We start from the raw sequence: 22427 nt of genomic DNA on the forward strand, positions 1-22427 counted from the left end.
TCCTCTGCCATCAGACTCCTCAACAGCCAATAGAACTGGACATATTTCACTATGCGCACTTTATGTTTGACTTTTCTACCTTGTACATATTTATATTTATCTTTATTACTTTTTAAATTATTATAATGATTATTTCTATACTTTTCTCTTCATTTGTTCGTTTTAGTTTTTTGTGGCATCCAGTGTGGTGACGAGCAAAATAGAAACTTCATTGTGCAGGGAAACATATTTCTTTGCTGTGCACATGATAACACTTTAAATCGTGACTCTTTATGAACACACAGATAATTCAGCACTCATAATAAATAACATTCCTAAATAAAGTGTGGGAAGGAAGAGAAAAAGAAAGGTGCAAATGCTCAATAAAACCCAGAGCAGCTTTCAGCTTAACATTTTTAACAACTTGTAGAAAACTGGTCCATGGATATTAATTCAATCTGTTTACCCTTTATGAACACCTGGAGAATTTCACAATATTTGTAAGCATGTTTAGCACGAGCACTAGCTTCTCCTCCAGCTTTGCTGTTGTTGGTTTGCATATTTTTAGGTTGTGACGTCATCTTCGAAGCTCATTATTTAAATGTAAGGAGTAGAAAGTACAGATATTTGTTTTTAAAAGTAAGGATTAGAAGTAAAAAGTCGCCCAAAAAATAAATCAAATACCCGTGTAAAGTACAGATACCAGAAAAAAAATACTTGTACTTTGTTACTTGTCACATCTGGTCTTCAGTACTCATGTAAAAGTATAGATACTTGAATAAAAAATGACTCTGCTAAACGTAAAAATATTGAAGTTGCTCCCTTACTTGAGTAAAAGTAAAAAGTACATGTTACTAAATGTACTTAAGTAAAAAAAGTCAAACAAAAGTCCTTTTAATCACAAGACAGGGTTTTTAAATCAGCAATTTCCATATATTTGATTTTTTTTTTAAGAACTTGTAGAATACTGGTACATGGCAACAAGTTAGCACTCATAATAAATAACATTCTTAAATAAAATGTATCAAGAAAAAAAAAATTGCAAATGCTCAAAAAAAAAAAAAAAAACCGAGCAGCTTTGAGTTTAACATTTCTAAGAACTTGAAAATGTTTGCATCTTTTTACGTCATGACGTCATCTTCGAAGGTCTTAAAAGTAACAAGCTCATTTTTTTTTTAAACGTACGGAGTAGAAAGTAGAGATATTTGTTGAAAAAAGTAAGAAGTAAAAGTAAATAAATAAATGTATACTCAAGTAAAGTACAGATAACAGAAAAAAAACGACATACGTGTTTAAATGTTTATTTGGAGGCTAAGACAAACTAATGCAAAGTTTTGTAGTTTTTATTTATTTTTTGTTAACTTCATACGTCACCACTTTAAATCATAAATATTATTATTTATTTAACTAAAAAAAATTATTTTTTTAATTTATCACCATTTCTTTGTCTGTCTGGCTGTTTATTTAGGCAGAGTGAACCAATGGCAATAGAAATACATTCTTTTCATTGAGGAAAAGCAATAGGGACCATGAGTATTATCAGCCTCACAGCAAGAAGGTCCTGGGTTCAACCCAGGGGGTGGACACTTGGGTCCTTTCTGTGTGGAGTTTGCATGTTCTCCCCGTACTGCATGGGCTTCCTCCCACAATCCAAAAACATGACCGTTAAGGAATGGTTGTGAGTGGATGTCTGTGTGTTACCCTGCGATGGACTGGCGCCTGGTCCAGGGTGTACCCACACCCAACGTCCATTTCAGAGCTGAAGATAGGCACCAGCAGACCCCCGCGACCCTGAAAAAAGCAACAAGCGGGTCTAAAAATGGATGGAGTATTATCAGAAAAACAGTATAGACTAGAACAGTGTTTCTCAAATGGGGGTACGTGTACCCCTAGGGGTACGCAATGGCACTACGGGGGGTACTTGAGAGAGGAAAATTAACAAATCAAAGCACTACAAATATGGAGGGTTTTTTAGTTAAAAAAATAATGGTCACACCGAATATTACTAGCAACTCACAAAATGACAACAAAAACACACGTGAGGACAATATACTAAATAATAAAAAGAACAGGCAAACAACAACAAAAATCACAAAATGATGATTAAATGATCTTGATTAATACATGAACTGAACAATAGGTCAGTCTTGGTCCCACATTAGGAGGCAGATGACCATGAATGAGGAAAATCTATAGGAATAAATCTATTCAGGAATCACTAAATACTGTCTTATTCCACTGACTGACAAAATGAGATTCTTTAAAATGTGTGTTATCACTCATTCATTCCATCACTGGACTAGACTATAGAAGAAAAAAAATGAACACAACACTTAAAACAGTGGTTGGGGGGGGGGGGGGTATCTGTCATTGTGTCCTTAGGCAGGACACTTTACCCACATTGCCTAGAACGATTGTAGCGTGTGAGTGGGTGTTGATGGTCAGAGGGACCGATGGCACACTATGACAGCCTCGCTTCTGTCTGTCTGCTGTGGCTACAATACTGGCTTACCACCACTAAGTGTGGAGTGACAGAATAATCCAATGTAAAGCGCTATATAAAATCTAATACATTATTATTATTGTCATTTAACTCAAATGGCGGACTGCACTGTACATAAAAAGGGGTGCACTTGCTGAGTGAGATGAATAACCGCTCAACCTCCGAACGTAGGTTCAGGTGTGGGAGGGGCCATCCTGTGAGCCGGAAACCTCTGAACCTCTCTCCGGATTATGAACCTGCATGCTCTTCAGGAAACACGTGCTTGTTTGACTCCCGTGTACCGAACCTCTGGCTATCCATTAAAGGAAGGGAACCCTCTTATTCTGTGTCTGCTTTAGGGTTCTCTGCCTCCCCATGTGACAGAGTTTAACCGAGAAGGTGTGTCCAAACTTTTGACTGGTAAGGAATATAAAACCTGTTGGAAGAGTCAGTCTTTACATACTTATACACTGATGTATATTTTATGAATTGGAACGAAAATCAAAACATTCTGAGAAGAAAAACGATGTCTGAGATGGTCAACTTTTATCACAGCGGAGGTCACAAAAATGTGACGGATCCATGGGCCACGTTATTGAAATGCAAGGACCAAACTGGCGCCAAAAAAGTCTTTGTCCTAAACTGTTCAGTTTCTGGTTCTGAAACTGAAATAAAGGTTTTGTGTGTTTTGAAATAATTTAGTGTATTTATTTATGTTCTGTGTATTTTTGTGCATTCCTCATTTGGTGTGTTTGTGAATCTGTGTACTCTTTTGTTCTTCGGTTATTCCATTTTAAAACCAAATCAAAATAACAAATACACGGTGTGGTTATTTTGTTTTACTGACCTAAAACTAAAACAGAAATACGGAAAAATCAAAAACCAGACAAGCAGCGTTTTTTCTGTTTGAAAAAAAAAAAAAGTATTGTTTCATTTGTGAGATATTTGGATATTTACGGGGAAATTAGAGCGAGAACTGAATTCCGCTGCACCTGGTCTCCCTCCCGAGGTCCTGGACCAGGTCAGCAGTTTTCGGGTCCTGTTTTCATGCAGTTTGTGGATGTTTTAGCTCGTAAAAAGCTGCTCACGTTTATGTTTTGTTTTGCGGCGTTACGGTCCAAACAGTATCCAAATAACCAGGTGACTGTGAGGCTGGTGTGAGGAACAATAGATGTTGGAACTTCTACCATTTGACATTTTTGCAAAAACAATTGCACAGCTTTTTTGAGGGCAGTAAAATATATTCATTTTGCATGATATAATACCATAATACCGTGAGCAACTAACGGCAGCCGTCAACACACAGACGTTGATTACAAGAAATGAGGAGCACCAGTAGATTCATTACACCACCTCTCTCGTCACCACTGCCGTGCTCACAGATTTTTTCCGGTATAGATGTAGAATCAACTGCGCTTTTTTTATTTATTTATTATTTTTTTAATTAAAAAAAAAAAAAACAATATTATGTGTTACGATTATTATTTTGATTTTAAAACCGATCAGAAATACACAGTTTTTTTAGGACTTGGTTTTTTCCTGTTACTGGTTTTAAATTAATGAAACGAAAAAAAAAAAAAAAAAAAATGTTTTTTCTATTTTTTTTATTTGGTTTTGAAACAAATTAACCAAAAAACAAAATGTACAATTATTTTTGTGTTTTTGGCGTAATTCTTTGGATTTTTGATGTTGCTTTGTTTGTTTTTTTAAGTTAATTTTGTTATTTTGTTTTGTATATTTTCCTGATTTTTGTAGTCAGGTGTACTTTTGTTGTCCTTGGGAGTTTTGTGTTATTTTGGAGTCATTTTTGCATGTGGCCCCCCAGGCCGCCACTTGCCCATGTCTGAACTGTCACTGTGTTTCTTGAAGGTGAGATGATGACTTCACACACTAAGATTCCATTATTTAGCTTTAAGAATGTTTTTTTTCATTTTATTTTTCAATGTGGAAGCTTCTGACTGCTCGCAGCGTGTGCTTTGAACTTTAAATGAACGCCTGTGTTCTTTCTTTCAACCTTTGCAGCTTTCATACCGGATCAAAGCGATCAGAGGAGCTCACGTACGGCAACCCCTTACGCTGGTGTCAATCCACTTACCCGTTTTACTCTTTCACTGGCAGTGACCAGCTGGAACTGGGGTCAAAGTTCACACTTGATCTCACTAAGTAATAGTTTCTAAGTCTCTAATCCAATTAAAGCTACAGGACGGACTGAAGGTAGCTTGGGCTGGGTGGGAGGTCAGGTTTCCCTCTTCAACTATACTGGGTTTATCTTTAATTTCCTTAAAGCAAATTATTTAAAGGTCCAGTATTATGCTATTTTTCACCCATCTCCATTTGTTCTAAGAATCCCAACAACATACATTTTTTAGGTTTATTTTCCCCAAACTCGCCTGTTTCCCAGAGTTTTCGCCCTTTGAAGAGTCACTTTAATGACGCTTCTAAAAACTGGCCGTTTGGGGCCTTCATGCGTGTGCGTGAGTGGGCGTGTCTGTAGACGCAAACTTCACGCCCTGCTCTTGGCAGGGGTGATCACCATCCACGGCGATTGTCTTTTGCTATCCACACACTCTTGTTATTGTTTTCAGCCAAAAAACAGCACATTACAGTAAAACGCATGGCTATTTAAGCGACTATTGTGATTATGAATCGCATTAAGGTGTTCAGCTTTTACTGTGTGCACAGTGTGCAGCAGGGGTGAAAGAAAGAAAGGAAATAATAGTAAATGAACATTTAACGACAACCTAATGCTATATAAACACAGCCACAAAACAAAGTTAGCTCAGACACGGGCATCAGCAGACTCTGCTCCTCCCAACCGCAGACGTAAGTTTAAAATCCACTTTTTTCCTTATATTTCCCACCTTTGTGAACGACAATTTTTGGTACTCTATAAAATCTCTTTTCCTTTTCTCGATTAGAACGATTGGAGCAGCCGTAAACTACAAAAAACATGGGTCTTTTGATTATTTCAGACGGCAGATTCTCAAGCGACTTCACTTATTGCCCTCCATCTGAATTTAGCACTCTGTATCTACATCTATATGGCTCTGGCTCTCGCGATGTGAGTGATGTCTCGTGAATCAACAGAGCAGGCTCCGTCTGCGCTGCCGGTCGTTTCTCAATCTGTGTACTTGTGCGGACGTGTGTGCTCGTGGACTCGTGAAACGTCATCACGCGCGGCCCAATCAAAGTCCGCTTCTCAGCAAGTCCGCTTTAAATCCCCGGATGAGAACTTGCTCCGCCCGTTTTACCGAGCGTGCATCGGAGGAGACTCGTGCGTACTCCGCCAACTATATTTCCCAGCATGCACTTTGAACACACGCATTATTCCTTTATTATTATTACCATTTTGTAAATTAGTTTTTTTCCTTCACTTACTATTATTATTTTTCAAATATCATTAATCATTGAATTAATAAATGTATTTATCTACTTCATCCTTCTACCATTAATAGCCAACTGTTTTTTTTCTTCTTCATTTTATTGTTTGTTATTATTACTATTTTGTAAATATGTTTTTTCCTTTTCCTTTTATTTTCTTATCACTATTTGTTCAATTATCATCATTAATCATTGGATTAATACATATATACATCTAGTTCATCCTTCTACCATCAATAACCAACTATTATTATTTTTCTTTCTTTCTTATTATTTTTAATTATTACTATTTCATAAATATGTTTTTCCTTTTTCCTTTATTCTATGATTATTATCTATGTGGTAATACAAAAATACACAAAACGACTTCAGAATCACACTACAATGGCAACAAAAACAATAATTATACAAAAAATGCACAAAAAGACAACAGAAAGAAACATAATGACTCCAAAAAACATACATTACAGAAAAATACACCAAACGAAGAAAAAAATAGAAAGATAAGTAAAAAAAACAACAAACATTTATCATGCACATGTCTCATAGAGTTAAACCAGGGAAATCACACACACTATTTTACTTTGCACGCACAAATAAACCCCTTTATAACACGACAGAGTATGTACACCTCTTTGTACATCCAACCTTCAAACACATACTCATTTGGCCATTATTGACAACTCTACTTAAGCTCCTCCCACTATATGAATACATACTTCCGACGAGCACTGTACTCGTTTATTTTAATACACAAAAACTAACTGATTTTTTAGAAAGTTTACAAAAAATCTGGAAAACCATGAATAAAGCTTAGTTAAATTTAAGTCTGTGCTTTGTGAACAATGCAATCATAATATTCTTTATTCATATTGCACGTTATGTATATATGAAAAAAATAAACACAATTTTGTTGTTTAAGCTCATTTATTGTTTTCATTGATTGAATCATATAAAATCTATTTAAATTGGAAAAAAAAAACGTTGCTTCTTGTGTCAAATATTTTTAATGCCATTCATTTAGATGAATTCATTACAAAGTTTCTAATCAATTAGACCTTCTTTTTTTTTTTTTTTTTTTTTTTAAATCGAGTCCCAACACAAATGTGAGCAAAGATGAAAGTCAACGAGAAAAAAAAACCAAACCCAATGACAAATATTTAATCAACTTTTTGAAAATAATTGAAACATAATTTTGCTTTAAACACTACAACAAATTCCATGGCTAAAGGATAAATATTGCATTATGTATATTTCAGTGGTCCGTGTGAGAAGACAATCTCTTTTTAATGGACCACGTCAGAAGTTGAAAAGGTGATCATATTGAATAATTCACACGTCAGCATCTTTGGCCGTTAGCGCTGGTTGGGAATAAATGGACAGAGAAGTTGTATTGGGCTGAAACGTTCCGTTTATATCAGGGGCTGGAACATCACGGTAGGTTTGAATATTTCATGTTCAGGATGGAGGCGGCGATACACAAAAAACACATTCTCACATTGAAATGACACACACACTTTGTGGACATGTTGGTCCCCTTTTGGATTCCAACTTTAAATATTTACCAAGTCTACCAAGCTAAATCCTAAACTGTTTGGAAATAAAGCAGATCTGTTTTTTTTTTTTGTTTTTTTTTTATCAGCTGGAAATGGAAAACCAATTTATTAATTTCTAGTTTTCCAGTTAGTAGCTCCACCCTGTATCTGCCTTATGTCGTGACTCAAAGTTTTGTTGGGTTTCCTTTGGTGATGCAGTGTAATTTGGAGGTTTTTGGATTAAAATCTCTTGAGTTACAGAAATGTTTAACACGTCCACTATATTCCATTACTCATTCTGCAGTTGCTTTATGTGGCATTGGAGAAATGATCAAACTATTAACCATTTTTGGTTGATTATTCACCAATAGAGATGTGTCAGGAATGGGATTTGAACCCAATACGGAAGATGGTGAATCTTGAGTCTGGTCTTAGACCACTCTGCCATCCTGACACGCAACCTATTAACCTGTTTGTAGCTAAACTAGCATCTCCAGCATACAATAACATTTCAAAAACACTTTCATACTTGATATATAATAGTTTCCCAGTAAATACTGATATTTGTCAATGAAACTGAAAATCAACTGGAAACTTTACCAGGATAGAAACCATTGCTACATGACGCTAAATATTATGATAATATAAGAACTCCTAAGCCGTTGTGTCAGGAGTGGGGTTTGAACCCACGCCTCCATTCGGAGACCAGAATTCCCATGAATGAGGAAGGTCCTCATCTTAAGTCTGGCGTCTTCAACCACCAGTCAGCCATCCTGACTCTACAGAAATTCAATTCAACTAATTAAAATGTACTTTTCAATGTTTGACATGTGACAATGGTCCACTGTATTCCTGACTCCCATTACTCATTCTGCAGTAGCTTAATTTAGCATTGGAGAAACTATCAAAAGTGCTTCTTCTAGGCTCTCAAAGTTACGTGAACAATCAGTGTTGAAATTGCCAACCATTTTGCCTCATTACATCAATAGGGATGTGTCAAGAGTGGGATTTCAACCCACGCCTCCAATTGGAGACCAGAAGACCCTTCAATACGGAAGATGGTGAATCTCGAGTCTGGTGCCTTCAACCACTTTGTACTGAAATTAAATTCAACTAATTAAACAACATTTTACAATGTTTGACGTGTGACAATGGTCCACTGTATTCCATTACTCATTTTACAGTTGCTTAATGTGGCATTGGAGAAACTATCAAAGGCTCTGTCACAGGGTGAGCCGTGACGCTCACACTATAGGTAGTGAGCACAGTCAGCTAATCATCATCATCATCCCATTCACCTGTCTGTTACCATTGTTCTGGTTTCATTATTCATGTGCACCCTCTTCAGTAACCATGTTACCGGTCAAACAACTTCCACTGTGCAAGAAAAGGCCCACCAGCATTTGTGTTTGTTTGTTTGTTTGTTTGTTTGTTTGTTTGTTTGTTTGTTTGCAGATAACTCACCACCATTTCAACAGCAGCACTTCCAGGTTTGCAGGAAACCAGAGGGACTAAACCAAGTCATGTAAATAGGGGTATTTGGTGGACTGGTGTTGGGACAAACCATTTGTACAGGGGTGTTTGTGTCATTTTTGTTTGTTATGGATTTTTAAAGCATTGGAGGTGAATGAATTAACATTCATTTATTATGGATGCTTGGATAATTCATGTTTTGTTCTTCATGAGAATATATTTTGTTATTGAGTTAATTGATTTTAGATTGGGTGTGGTTTGCCTGTGGGAGGAGTTACAGGTATAGACTGCCTATAAATGGAGGCTCAGTCTCAGTAAGAGGGAGGAGCCCTGAGTGAGCAGAACTGATAAAGCTGACGGTGAAACAAACAGAGTTACATAGTAGATATGTTCAGGATTTGCTCAGTTTTTTGGTTTATTGTTTTAGGGATTCACTGTAAATATGTTACACCAGCCAAAGAAGAAAAAGAAATTTAAAAAAGTTTAAACTGAATTCTGCTCTCAAGTCTGTCTGTCCCCTCCGCTGCCGGTCATCCAACCACAGGCTCCCAAAGTTACTTGAACAATCAGTGTTGAAATTACCAACCATTTGACTTCACTACAACAACAGGGATGTGCCAGGAGTGGGAGTTGAACCCTCACCTCCAATTGGAGACCACTCTTCAATATGGAAGATGGTGAATCTTGAGTCTGGTGCCTTGGACGACTCGGCCATCCTGATTTTTTTGTACAGAAATGAAATACAACTAATCAAACTACACTTAACAATGTTTGGCCTATGACAATGGTACTCTGTGTTCCTGACTCCCATTACTCCTTCTGCAGTTGCTTAATGTGGAGTCAGCGGAAATGTTTTATCTAGATAATAGTAAACGAGACGTAAAAACAAGAGCTTTGCACTTCAACCAGATTTATTGTATTATAAATGTCATCACGACTGTGTTGTTTTATAATCCGTGTATCATTTGTTCATTTGTTTTTCATTATGTAACAAAAACATGAAAAAAGAAAAAAAAAAAAACACTCATTATTTGATATTTGTTTCCAAAACCAAAATGAAAAAACGGAAAATGCCGGAAGTGAAGCGTTACACATTCCAAGATATCTTTAGCTCTGCAACACTCAGGAGTCTCTAAATCCTCCGAAATGTCCGTGAGGAGGTTCTGTGCCCAACATCAGATAAAGCAAAAATAACACGTTTCGGATGCACAATTGGAAGCAGCGATCTTGTCATGCCGCACTGCCGTTAGCATAGCCGTTAGCGTCGGATGAGAGTACACTTCCGGGTCACGTACTTTGGCAAATCGGTAATGGAGAAAACAAATAACGGTATTCGTTTTCCGTTGTTCGTTTTCTGTACCGAAGCAAAAGAGCTTGAATTTGAAAAAAACAAGGCATTTTCCGTTTCTTCCTTTTGGATTTGGAAACAAATATCAAATAATGAGTGGGGTTTTTTTTTTTTTTCGTTTTTCATGTTTTTGTTACATAATGAAAAATGAATGAACGAATGATACGCGGATTTTTTATGTTGAACTGCTTGTGCTAACTGCAACACTATTACTCTATGACTGTGCACACGTCTTCCTTTAGGCAGGTGGGTATATAATGCTTGCTCTATCTGGCCAAAGTAGCATTGCAATTAGCCACACCCATTATTCCTTCTGCAGTTGCTTAATGTGGAGTCAGCTGAATTTTTTTTATTTTTTTTTTCACCTTGATAACAGAAAACAATGGTGGAAACAAGACGTAAAAACATCAGCTTTGCACTTCAGAAAACACACACCTCTGAATTTAGCATCTTTTGCTACAGATCTACTTTTTAACATCTACATAATTTGAATTTATGGCTTTGACTTTGTATATCACTTGTTATATCTAACAGGTTAAATTGGGAATCAATGAATTTCACTTCACATATTTTAGATATAAATGTGAATTACTGTGAACTCGGTTTTGCTTTTGAGTTATTGCTGCACAGTTCTCAGCAGTGAGTAGGTTGTAATCTTGAATGTTGGAATTAGATTAAGTTTTAATCTATTTGTAGTCCATCATGTGCAGAGGAAGATGATGACAGCGTAGCGTGCTATTAAACTGGTTGGTGTGCATTTTCAAATGAAGTAATTGGTAATAAATTGCGGTGCAGACAAATGGACTCTTTGGGGAATTCAAAAGCGAAATTCAGAGAGTATGACGTAAAATTAGTGCCTCGTATTGAAAACACATGTTGGAAGTGACTTTGTGATCAATCAGTGTCAAGGACAAGTCAGTTAGAATCTGCACCAAAAGCTGCAGAGCTTTAAAGTCCTTGGCGTCTCATGCTGTTCAGTGAGACTAATGCACATTAATCTTCATAGCTACCAATTATCCATGAAAATTTCCCGATGAACAACGTTGCGCGCTCTTGCTGCTCGGCAGCATGCTAACAAGCTGGACTCCTGCGGTCCAAGGTTTTCCTCCCCTTTAGCTTTTTCTGTTCTTAGATGATGCAAAGCTCACTCTCTTCCCCCAAAGCTGTCATCTGCAATCACACAGACTCCACCAGACCAACGAGAGTCATCAAATATTTACTGATTTTAGTTTGCTGGAAAGGTCACAAGGACAGTGTATGACATGATACAACCTGGTGCTGAAAACAAGCATTTACAAAGACAAGAGCATCCAACCTCTGATTCAGTGTTCAGTGAAAAATCATGGCTCAATATTTTGTTCGGTTTTTTTTTAGTTTTTATGAGAGAACACATTTCATTTCAGCTGCCCAGTTAGTTATAGGCCTGTACATTATTATTTAATGTACACAAGAGTGTGGTCAAGGTAAACATTTGACTTTATTTCATGTGACAATTTGCATTGTTGCAACGTCAGTGTTAAATAAAAAATTTCATATTTTTCTTAATTGATTTATTCTTATTGATATTAATTTATGCAATTGGAATGCCTTCATTTTATTGAGGAAGCGCGGTGGTGTTGTGATTAGTACATCTGCCTTAAAGCAAGAACGTTCTGGGTTCATGATTGGGCCCTTTCGGTGTGGCGTTTTCGCCAGGTACCCCGGCTTCCCCCCACAATTGGAGTCTCTAGATCACGTGTCAAACTCAAGGCCCGGGGGCCAAATCTGCCCCTTTAGAGCATCTAATTCGGCCCACAGGCAAAAGTAAAAATGACAGAAAAAACATGCATCATTGTGTTAATTACAAAATAATTCAGTTGTAGACATATCAGCCCCTCCAAATACACACAAATACAAATTTACAAATTTCACACATACTATATTACATGATGGCAGTCATTTTTTAACCTGAAATTGATGGAAAAAAACCCCTCAAAAAACATGTTTCAAAATACTGCAAACTTTCATAAATTACTCGACTAAATTAAGCAACAATTGTTTATAATATCAACAACATGTAAGTTAATTTATTTTAAGGTCACTTAATGGTTGTAAATTGTCAGCCTCTTATATACTTCATATGTAATGTATACCTGGAAGTGAAAAATAGGGCACATTTATGTTGAATTTGCTGTAGAATGTGTGTGAGTGGTTGTGTGTTGTGTGTGCACCTGATGATAGCTGGAGATAGCCACCAGTAGACCCTCACGAAACTTAAAAGGAGCAAGTGGTTTGGAAAAGAAATGAATGATGTTTGTGAGATTAGTACAAAGTCAAAGCCATAAATGCAATAATTGGCAAAATCATTTCGGCCTTGGTTTCCTCATTTTCAGTTTTGGACAATCATTTTCATTTTGGTGCATCTCTAACGCGTGCCTTCAAATCAAGTCAAACCAAGTCATTTCATTTATAAAACACATTTAGAAACAACTGTTTGCCAAAGTGATGTGCAATTGCAAAGAAACTGGTATAACACACAAACAAAGAACATATACAAAGGCCATGAAAAGAGGACTCTTATGGCGCGTTAGCACCAAACGCGTCAAAAGTCTCAAAAGCGGCAGGTGTGCGTTCACAATACATGGTGGACGCACTTCTAGGGAGTGTCAGAGGTCCCGCTGCGCTGCGCTGGCCGACGCTGGAGTTGAGATTGTTGAACTTTTGGGGCATAAAGTAACCAATAAAATCAATCCCAAAACTAATTGGAAGCCAGTGAAAAGAGGCCAGGATTATAGTGATCTGCGCCTATTTGTGGCTACCGGTTCCTCCCCATTCCACTGCATTTTGAGCAAACTGAAGGCATGAGAGTGAAGCCTGGCTAACACCAGAGTAGAGTGCAATAAAGTAGTTGAGCCAAGAACAAATAAAAGCATGGATGATGCTTTCAAAGTCACCAAAAGGTAAAAAAGACAGTTCATTTAGATGAAAACTATCCCTCAACATTCCAAGATTATGGCTTAAAACTTCTAAAGTCTAAAATGGAGGTCCCTGGAGTCTGAAATATATCAGGATGAAAACGTCAGAATTTTTTTTCTTAAAATTCCTTGTCGTCTTTTACCTCTTCAGATCGCTGATGTAAGAAAAAACTCTTGACAAGTCCCCATGATTCACTAATAATTAGAAAGTGTCTATTTGTACGGTTGTCATACGGACAACCCCCGGTGCTATTGGTACGGTTCCCAAAGTACACGCACGTAGCGTTTTAGGGTTAAAGGTATTGTGGACGATGTTTAAAAAAGAAACGCCCTCTCCACATTTTGAAAAAAAAACGCGCATGCGCAACACGCCTACGTGCACGAGCCCCGTTTTCCTCGTGCACAGCTCTGTTTACAAGTTGGTGTGGACATCGGTCATACAAGCTTACCTTACAAAAGAAGATTTGCATTTTTCCCACTATGTCAGACTTGCCACCGGTAAGTGAAAATCCATTTTCAAAGGACCCGGTGCGCACCGGGCATGAGCACGTACGACGGCCTTTCGTAAACATGATTGACAATTAGGAGGACCAATAGTCTTGATGATTCACCCGGAAGCTAAACATCGTCTACAATACCTTTAAGGTTGGGATTAGGTTTAGGGTTAGGTTTGGGGTTAGAGTTAGGTTATAACCCTATATCGCAACAAATTTTAGGGTTAGGTTTAGGGTAAGGTTTAGTGTTAGTCACGCAACCTAAACTGACCAATGAATGACCTATCATTTGACCTAAACTGGCCAAATAGGAGCGCTGCGTACGGCTAGAATGTCGGTATATTGATACGGCAAACGTACGGATAGCCACTGCCTAATAATTATTGCTCAGCGGCCAGGTTTCCATGCTTATGTGCTCAAATTTGATGGTGTTGATGTGTCAGTATAGTGGAAAGGATGAGAGAATCAGGACGTAAGTGGGGATTCACACCTCCAGTCATCATCATTTCTCATCCGTCTTTGATCCACTGTAAGCTGAACTGAGCTTTCAGTAGCTTTTAATGTGATGTTCCACCCCAATAATGAGGCTCTCTCTGCAAATATGTGCAGTAATTATCTCACTTTGGGAGGTTTAAAATGGCATTTTAGACGCTAACTCAACCCTTGAAGCACACACACATACACTCACCCCATCGTAAGTGTTTCCTATCTCCTCTTGCATGGTTCTAATAGGTGTGACCATCTATTAGGAGCACATGAAGGCCGTCCCCTCCTGTCGTTCCCTGTGGTGGTCACACTGTCATCTCAAATTAAAAGTGGCGTTGCTGATGACTCACCCTGTCTCTGTATTTCTGGGCGCCACTGTTGCATGAAGAGGACACTCGTATTGGACCAAAACACACATGTACTTCCATGTTAGGGCACCCATGCATAGCGTCATGGTTTGCATGTCCTTTGGTTACCACTGAAGGAATCTTTCAATAAAGTACCAGACCTGTACTTGGGGCTGTTACAGTCATGCAGCTGTGGTATATACTTGCATTTTTTTTTAGGAAGGGGGGTAATCAGCATGCATTCTTCATTACTCACCTTATCTTTGTTACCTAGTGCTGACCCATTTAAAGATGGCAGAGTTGTTCTGCGAGGCTGGTGGAAAGGCTCAAAGGCAGGTTTAATTCTCAAAGCAATCACACCGACCTACAAGAAAACCTTCAAGGATGATGGGCTAATCAGACTTGGCGCTACCTACAGTTTCATTAACACATCTTTAACCACAGGGGAGGAGCTATAAGTGCATCCTACTGTTTGAAGGGAATCACTAATAGAGACTGACTGATTTGTAAAAAAGAAAATTAGAAAGTAGGGAGAGATTCCCATCAAAGAGGACAAACATTTTTGAAACAGGTTTCGTTATTTATGTAACTCAATGGATCTCAAACTTTTTCTTTTGTCACTGTTGTTCCTCAAAACATAAAAATAACATGACATTTGTAATGACAGAATTAATAAAATTCATATTTTGGACAAAACAAGGCAAGGTCGTTCTCAATCTCAGGCAATTGCTAACAGGTAACAAAATGGCTTCATTCTGAATAGTTCTGTCTGTTTAGATAATTAGTCATTTTATATACAAATATGAGATATTTTACAATGTTTAAATAATAAACTGCCGTGAAAGTCAGCCGACTACAACTTTAAAGCCAATGTCCAAAAAAAACAAGCTAAAGCTTGCACGTTCGTAGCTTTGTAAGCTTGTTATTGGTGTGATTTTTTAAAAAAGGTTTTGATGAAATAATACAATTCACAGTCTTTAGCACCTCTGCCAATATTTTCACCAGCATTTATTAATTATGTCAAAAGTACTGACATACTTTTAACCAAAGATAGACCTCATGCCATGGAAGAATCCCTTACATTTTAAATTACATTTTTAAAAAAATGACATCTTGGTTTATAATTGACAGATCTTTATGAAATTAGAGTCAAGTTGAGTTGCTTCCTCAATGACATCACCGAGTTTCACCTGGATTGGATCCTGCCATTATCAGGGAGAGGATATTTGGCGCTTGGTGGAGGTTTGCGCTCTCTGAATGCTCTTGTTTTTTTTAAATAATGTTTTTAAATTGAAAAATAAATGTGTAAAACTGAAATGCAGCAATGGATTTGAATTAAATCAATGTCTAACAAAACCCCTCATCTCTGTTAGAGTAAAGCTTTTAAAAGGCCTTTAGGCTGTAGCAGTAAACAGTGGCCACGGTTACATGTTTATTAATTCAGAATTAGTTATTTGGAATTAAAGTTTTGTGTTTACATAGAAATAGTAATTGAGGTTTACACAGAAAACCGCTTTATTCAATTCCACTTTAGGTCTGGGGGTTGGGAAGGCTCTGATTGGACAGGGAGCGAACATAAAGTATCACATCTAACGAGGAAAAACACACAACAAACCCTTTATTTTCAGCTACAACATAGAAGACCACATGAGAACTGTTTTCACTTATATTTTGATTGTCGTTTTGAAGCGGAAGCTCGACAAAAACATTCGGTTTCTCTCTAACCCTCCGTGAAGCAGAAGAGACAGAGAGCAGCGGAGAAGAGAGATAGAACACCATACTTTGGTCAATCAAAGCCAGCGGTTAATACAACGGCTGCTCTACCTCCACCATACAGGACGTTGAATGAAAAATGAACTTTATAATGATCCGTGCATCATTAGTGAAGCTCTAGTGCTTCATGCCTCGATGAAGCAGTTCCGTTTGCCGATGTCCATGTGTGTAATAACCCTGTGTGAATGTCCACATGTTTATCCTTCCATCCATCCACTCTTTTCATTATATCCATGTCTTTTAAGGCTCTTATTAAATAAATAGTCTCAGCGCTAGTCTGTCTTGGATTATGTCGTCACTAGCGCGTCATGGCGGCAAGTCGCGCATGTGCAGAATGACATAAATTAACTTAAAGCGGAATTAAGTGTTCACAAGAAAGAGGAATTATTTAATTCAAAATTAAAATCTGAATAAACCAGCCACTAAATTTGGATTTAAGTTTAATTGAGAATTAACTTTTCATTAGGAATTAAGTGTTTACAAGGTCAGTTTAAAGGGGATTTAAGTTTTATTCTGCTTTAAAGAGGAATTAAAGCTCCCATGTGAACATGGCAATTGTAAAGTTGGTTTTACCCTTCGGCGCTTGATGTAAATTACTGTTTGGGGAATTTGCACGGTAGGTTTCTATTTGTCAAGTTTCCCCAGAGAGCCGGGGCACTTTTCACCAGCCCTTCCCACCCACCACTCCCACTCAATCAAACCCCAATACTCCACTGCCCTCCCCCAGCCTATGCCTCTTCCTCTTGCTGCCTTTTGGCTTCATTTTCACTTCATAACTGAACACAGGTGTAAAAAAGGCCTGCACGTCCAAAGACAAGACTAATTGTGACAGATTTATTTACGGAGCAGAGCGAATGTCATAATTATTGTCCTGGGAGGGCGGGTGGAGAGGGAAAAAGTGTGTTTAGGTGAAAAGTGATGTGTGCCTGGTAATGATGGCATGCAGAGGCTGGCGTGCCTGTCTGCCAGAACGAGAGAAAATGTTGCTCTGTCACAATCAGAATGTCTCACAGTGGATTACACCCACGGCTGGGTTCAAACGCAAGGTTAGATCAGCATCCTCAGGCAGAGGCAGGGCAAGGGAGGGCTGCAGCTGAGGTAGAAGCAAAATGTTACGCTGTCCCTGTGACTCAGTTAAGTGTTTCAGAAGATGAAAATAGAAACATCAGCCTCGGAATGCTGCACGCAACCAAACAGCCAAAGACAGAACGGAGCTTTGCAGGACTGAACATTTGGGTGTAATGACCCAGAAAACCTAAAAACAGGGAGAATTTAGGTGATGTACAAATCTGTGCATGTTTTTCTTCAAACATGATTTTAGTCTTTGCTATGTTTAGGGCCCTAAGATGACAGAGTAGTAAGCAATTCCTGGCTCTCAGCTAGAACACAGCATTTTACCCAAACAGAGTTTTTATGTATTTCTCTGATGTACGGCAACAACAACAAGATACAAGGTGGTTAATACTGCACCAGGTTGTTTTATTTTTTGCACACACTGATGTTTCGAGACGTGCATTATAAGTTTGCTTGAAGAAGCCCACATAACTAGTTACACCCATATGATATTTGGATATGTCTGGATCTGGATGGGGTATAGTGGGTAATTGAGGAACCAAGACGACATAACTGAGTCATATTTTATAAAGATCGGTCAATTAAAAACCAAGATATGTTTTTTTTTTTTATTTTATTTTTTACAATTTGTGGATTAAAGTAATACCTCCCTTGTGGAAGTTATAAAAGAATGATGGGGATCATCTCGGATGAGACCAAATCTTGAATATTCGGTTTGATGATTGTCCGCAGGGAACATTGGACCTATGTGGACGTCATATGAAAGTCTTAAACAGCATTTTTTGCATATGGAGTTAAAAATGTAGGTGTATTCTGCAACATCCTTCTCTCTAAATACTGAATAAAGGTGTACGTTTTGTCTCATCTCCAGCTTCTTCTTTGTGAGTGATGCTTACTACTGCCTGCTCTCCGAGTTGCCCTCATTTCATGGTGTGCCTCTGAAAACTTCCCCCTCAGGCGTTTGCATTGGGCTGCTTGTAATCCTCTGTTAGCCTCGCTGCTCAGTGCCCATTGATCTGACTTTAAGTGTGATCACCCCCTGCTGGGAGGCCAATCCCCTGCTCATCACAAACTACAGTAACTCATCTGACCTAGTCAGATCCATGTAAACAAACATCTCTCACTAATGCCACCATGATCCTGTTTGGCTTGTTGGATGAGATGTGAAAGAGCTTGTAAAAAATCCCCAAACATAAATAATGGAACAATCTTGGTTATGTTGTTTTCTAGTTCTGCAAAGAAAATAACCAAACCAAACTTTCAAACCTTGTGTCTCAACCTTTCATTCGACAAGAGAAGCCTTTGAAGCAAGCGTATTTCTCCTTCCTCAGCTTTCTACTCTTGATATGTGTGTATGTGTGTGTTTGTGTGTGTAACATCTAAGCCTCATTTGTGTCTGACTCCCACCGCATTCCCCTGCCTGTTTCTAACACACTGGGTTTAGCGACATGCTGCTCCAGTATCCCTTGTAAACAAACAGAAATCTCTGTTTGCTGTGCCATCCTCAAGGCTGAGGACTCAATCACTATTCATAAGAACTAAACCCCTAACCCAGAGAAGCCACTCGTAAACACACTCATCGTCGCCACACTCAAACTTTGGTGAAGGACCAAAAGATGCAAGAGCGTCCTAAATAAGCACCAAGTCAATAACTGAAGGATTAGAGCTGTTAGAATAGTACAGGGAAAAGATTTCCTTTTTCACGAGAAACTAAAGCCTGCACAGCTACGACCAAAGCCAAGACAAACAAGTCTGATTGAAATACGCAATTAGAAAACAAGTGGGAAATAGGAGGGGATGAAGAGGGATGCTGCCCCATTTGTTATTCTCCACAGTCCCTGCAATCACAGCAGTGATGGCTGTGCAAGTCAGAATCAAAGCGCCAAACTGGGACTGTGAAGTGACAAGGACACAACGCTCTCAAGAGGGAAATACCTGAAGCAGCAGTGTTTGCTAAGGTTTGATACTCTTTTATTTAACCGAGAGCATCGACTTTTAAGAGCTAATAAAGTTTGCTGCATGAAATCATCTTACTTCTTCCTCAAAAATAGTTTCTCACAGACATTATTGAGTAAGTTTGATCTGTGCTGAACCAGAACCTTGAACCTAACCTTTGCCAGCTTTACATTCTTTGATCTTTTACCCATCTTGTTTCAACATGATTTCACTATTTGCGAATCGTAGTGAGAAAAGAAATACAGATAAGAATGACCCATCTAAAACTTTTTCCCCTGTATTTTGAAGGTAGAGGCTTAGATTCATTAAAAACTTTTGGGAAAACCACTGTAATATGTTATAAGAAAGAGGAAGCTCTCTTGATCAAAAAACATCAAGAAAGTTCATTTTGGATTTTGTTATTTGAATTTACACACGCCTTAACACACATACACACAAAATATATTCTCAACCACATTCACACAACTCTTTTTATGTGTATCCCAACACATCAAGACCATTTGAGTAGTTTTCAGCTTTTTGATTGCCATGCATTTTGCAGGGTAATAATAATCGTCCTCCATCGAAACTCTATGTAATAAAGCTCTGCTGACCGTGGTGGCTTGGGGAAGGGGGTCATCCCACCTAAAACCCGTTTTTCCTATATTTTGATGATTGAGACTTAGATTTATTAGGTATTTTTGGGAACTTTTATATGTCAGGAAAACAATATACCCAAAATATGTGGTTATAAGTGGAGTCAATGGGACCAAATCGGTCCCGAACTCAAAGAGTGTCGGTACATTTTATATCTACTGTTCTATACATCTTGCAATAAAAGTGATTATGGAATTATAAACATGACAAAAGAAAACTCATGGCCAAAGTTCATACAATTAGGCTTTAAACTGAATGAGATACTGATAATTTAATATACTGAATAAGCAGAATGTAAATAAAAGAGAAAGGGAGGGTTTACTGTGTGTGGTGAGTAAAATGAAATGATCAGTAATAGCTCCCACCTTGCGGGTTTGTGCAAACATGACCAAACTCATTCATTTCCAGTATTCAGGCCCTTAAAACTAATCAAGAAAGAAATCATCAGGCCTACAATTTGTTTAACCCTTGGCTGCGTCCGAATATTCCCTCCCATCTTCTTTCCTATCCACTTTTCCTTAACCCCGTGGATGACGTAAGAGGGTTAAGGAAAGGTGTTAGGAAACTTCCAAAAGGAGTTAAGGAAAGGCAATCACGTGTATTTTGACAATCCGACCGTTCTTTCACAAGGTGACGTATTAATATTAAGGAAAAGTGAATAGGAAAGGAGATAGGAGAAACGATTTGGACGCAGCCCTTGACTGGTTTTAGAAGTGTTCCCCAGTGTCCTGATTGGATCAAACGTACTGATAAATTAGAATGAACTGTCCACCCTAAACAAGTTTGAGGCTCCAGGGTTTGGTGTGCTTTCTTAAACTATTTTTGAAAGGAAAAACATTTACGCTAAGCATCTCAAAAACTAATGTTTTTGTTTATTTATATATTCCAAACAAATAATTTTTCATTTAGTTATTAAGCCTATCGAACTACGACACAACCCAAGACATTCACTCCAACTGTTACATGTTTTCAGACTGTGGAAGGAAGCCAAAGGAATGAAGAATACTCAAAGGCTGAATGACTTGGATTCAAAGTCTCTAATTAAAATCAACAGTCTTACTTAGGTTTACTCACACGGCAAACTATTTCAACAACACACAACACAAAGAACACCTAAAAATCTGTAATTGTAGGTATTTCACTCTGCCTTTCATGTGGAACACACTCATAGCATTCCCTTGTGTCCCAGTAACTCCCGCATTGTTTTAGATGATAAATCATTGGAGGCTTTTTAAAGCACATACAGGATGGTCAGAGGCCCATCACATTATTCTGATACTGGGGAGTTTAGACTGGTGTTTCTCAAATATGGGTACGTGATGGCACTACAGGGTAAGGTACTTGAGGGAGAGTGTGAATGGAAAATTAACAAATTAAAGCATTGAAAATATAGGCTTAATTATTTTTAGATACAAATTATCATAATGATGGAAATGATTTAGATTAGAGCATGACCTGAAAATACATGGGGTGTGGCAGAAAATTATTAAAAACTATAGAAACAAGAACATCCCTCGCAAGATTGTTTGTCATAACTCACAACCTTTTCATAAATGTCCTAAATCTAAGAACTTAGATGTATACATCAGAAAATATCATCACATCACAATATAAAGTTACTGGTCCAAAAATGGACCAAGGGCAATAACTCCGGAAAAAACAATTATGCACTTCTCATTTTGGATCTCCATCAAGGTATTGATACCCTGAACCCACACACCAAATTTGGTTATCCTATCTTAATCGGTTTCTGAGAAAAGCTGTCCCTTTTAACTCGGACGGACGCACGAACGGAGCTCAAACCTACAGGTGCTGGTCATATAATTAGAATATCATAAAAAAGTTGATTTATTTCTCTAATTCTATTCAAAAAGTTAAACTTGTATAATGTATACCTTCATTTCATTTTCCAACAGGACTTGGCACCTGCACAGTGCCAAAGCTACCAGTACCTGGTTTAAGGACCATGGTATCCGTGACTTAATCCAATAGAGAATCTATGGGGTATTGTGAAGAGGAAGATGCGAGACCCAACAATGCAGAAGAGCTAAAGGCCACTATCAGAGCAACCTGGGCTCTCAACACCTGAGCAGTGCCACAGACTGATTGACTCCATGCCCCGCCGCACTGCTGCAGTAATTCAGGCAAAAGTAACTCAAGTATTGAGTGCTGTACATGCAATTTTTTTGAGATACAAATAAACATTTGAAATATATCAGTCTGTGTGTAATGAATGAATATAATATACAAGTTTCACTTTTTGAATGTAATTACTGAAATAAATCAACTTTTTCATAATATTCTAATTATATGACCAGCACTTGTATATCCCCCTTCCACACTTTGTGACAGGGGATGTTTTTTTAATAGTATTTTGAGTAAAACGTTATAGTCTGACAAAGGGGGTGCTTGGAATCAGAAATAAGAGATAAGGGGTACTTAAGTCAAAAAAGTTTGAGAGCCACTGGTTTAGACAAATATCCATTAGACATTTGTCCACTGGTTTGAG

This window comes from Gouania willdenowi, chromosome 18, assembly GCF_900634775.1.
Source record: "Gouania willdenowi chromosome 18, fGouWil2.1, whole genome shotgun sequence".
NCBI classification, from domain to species: Eukaryota; Metazoa; Chordata; class Actinopteri; order Blenniiformes; family Gobiesocidae; genus Gouania; species Gouania willdenowi.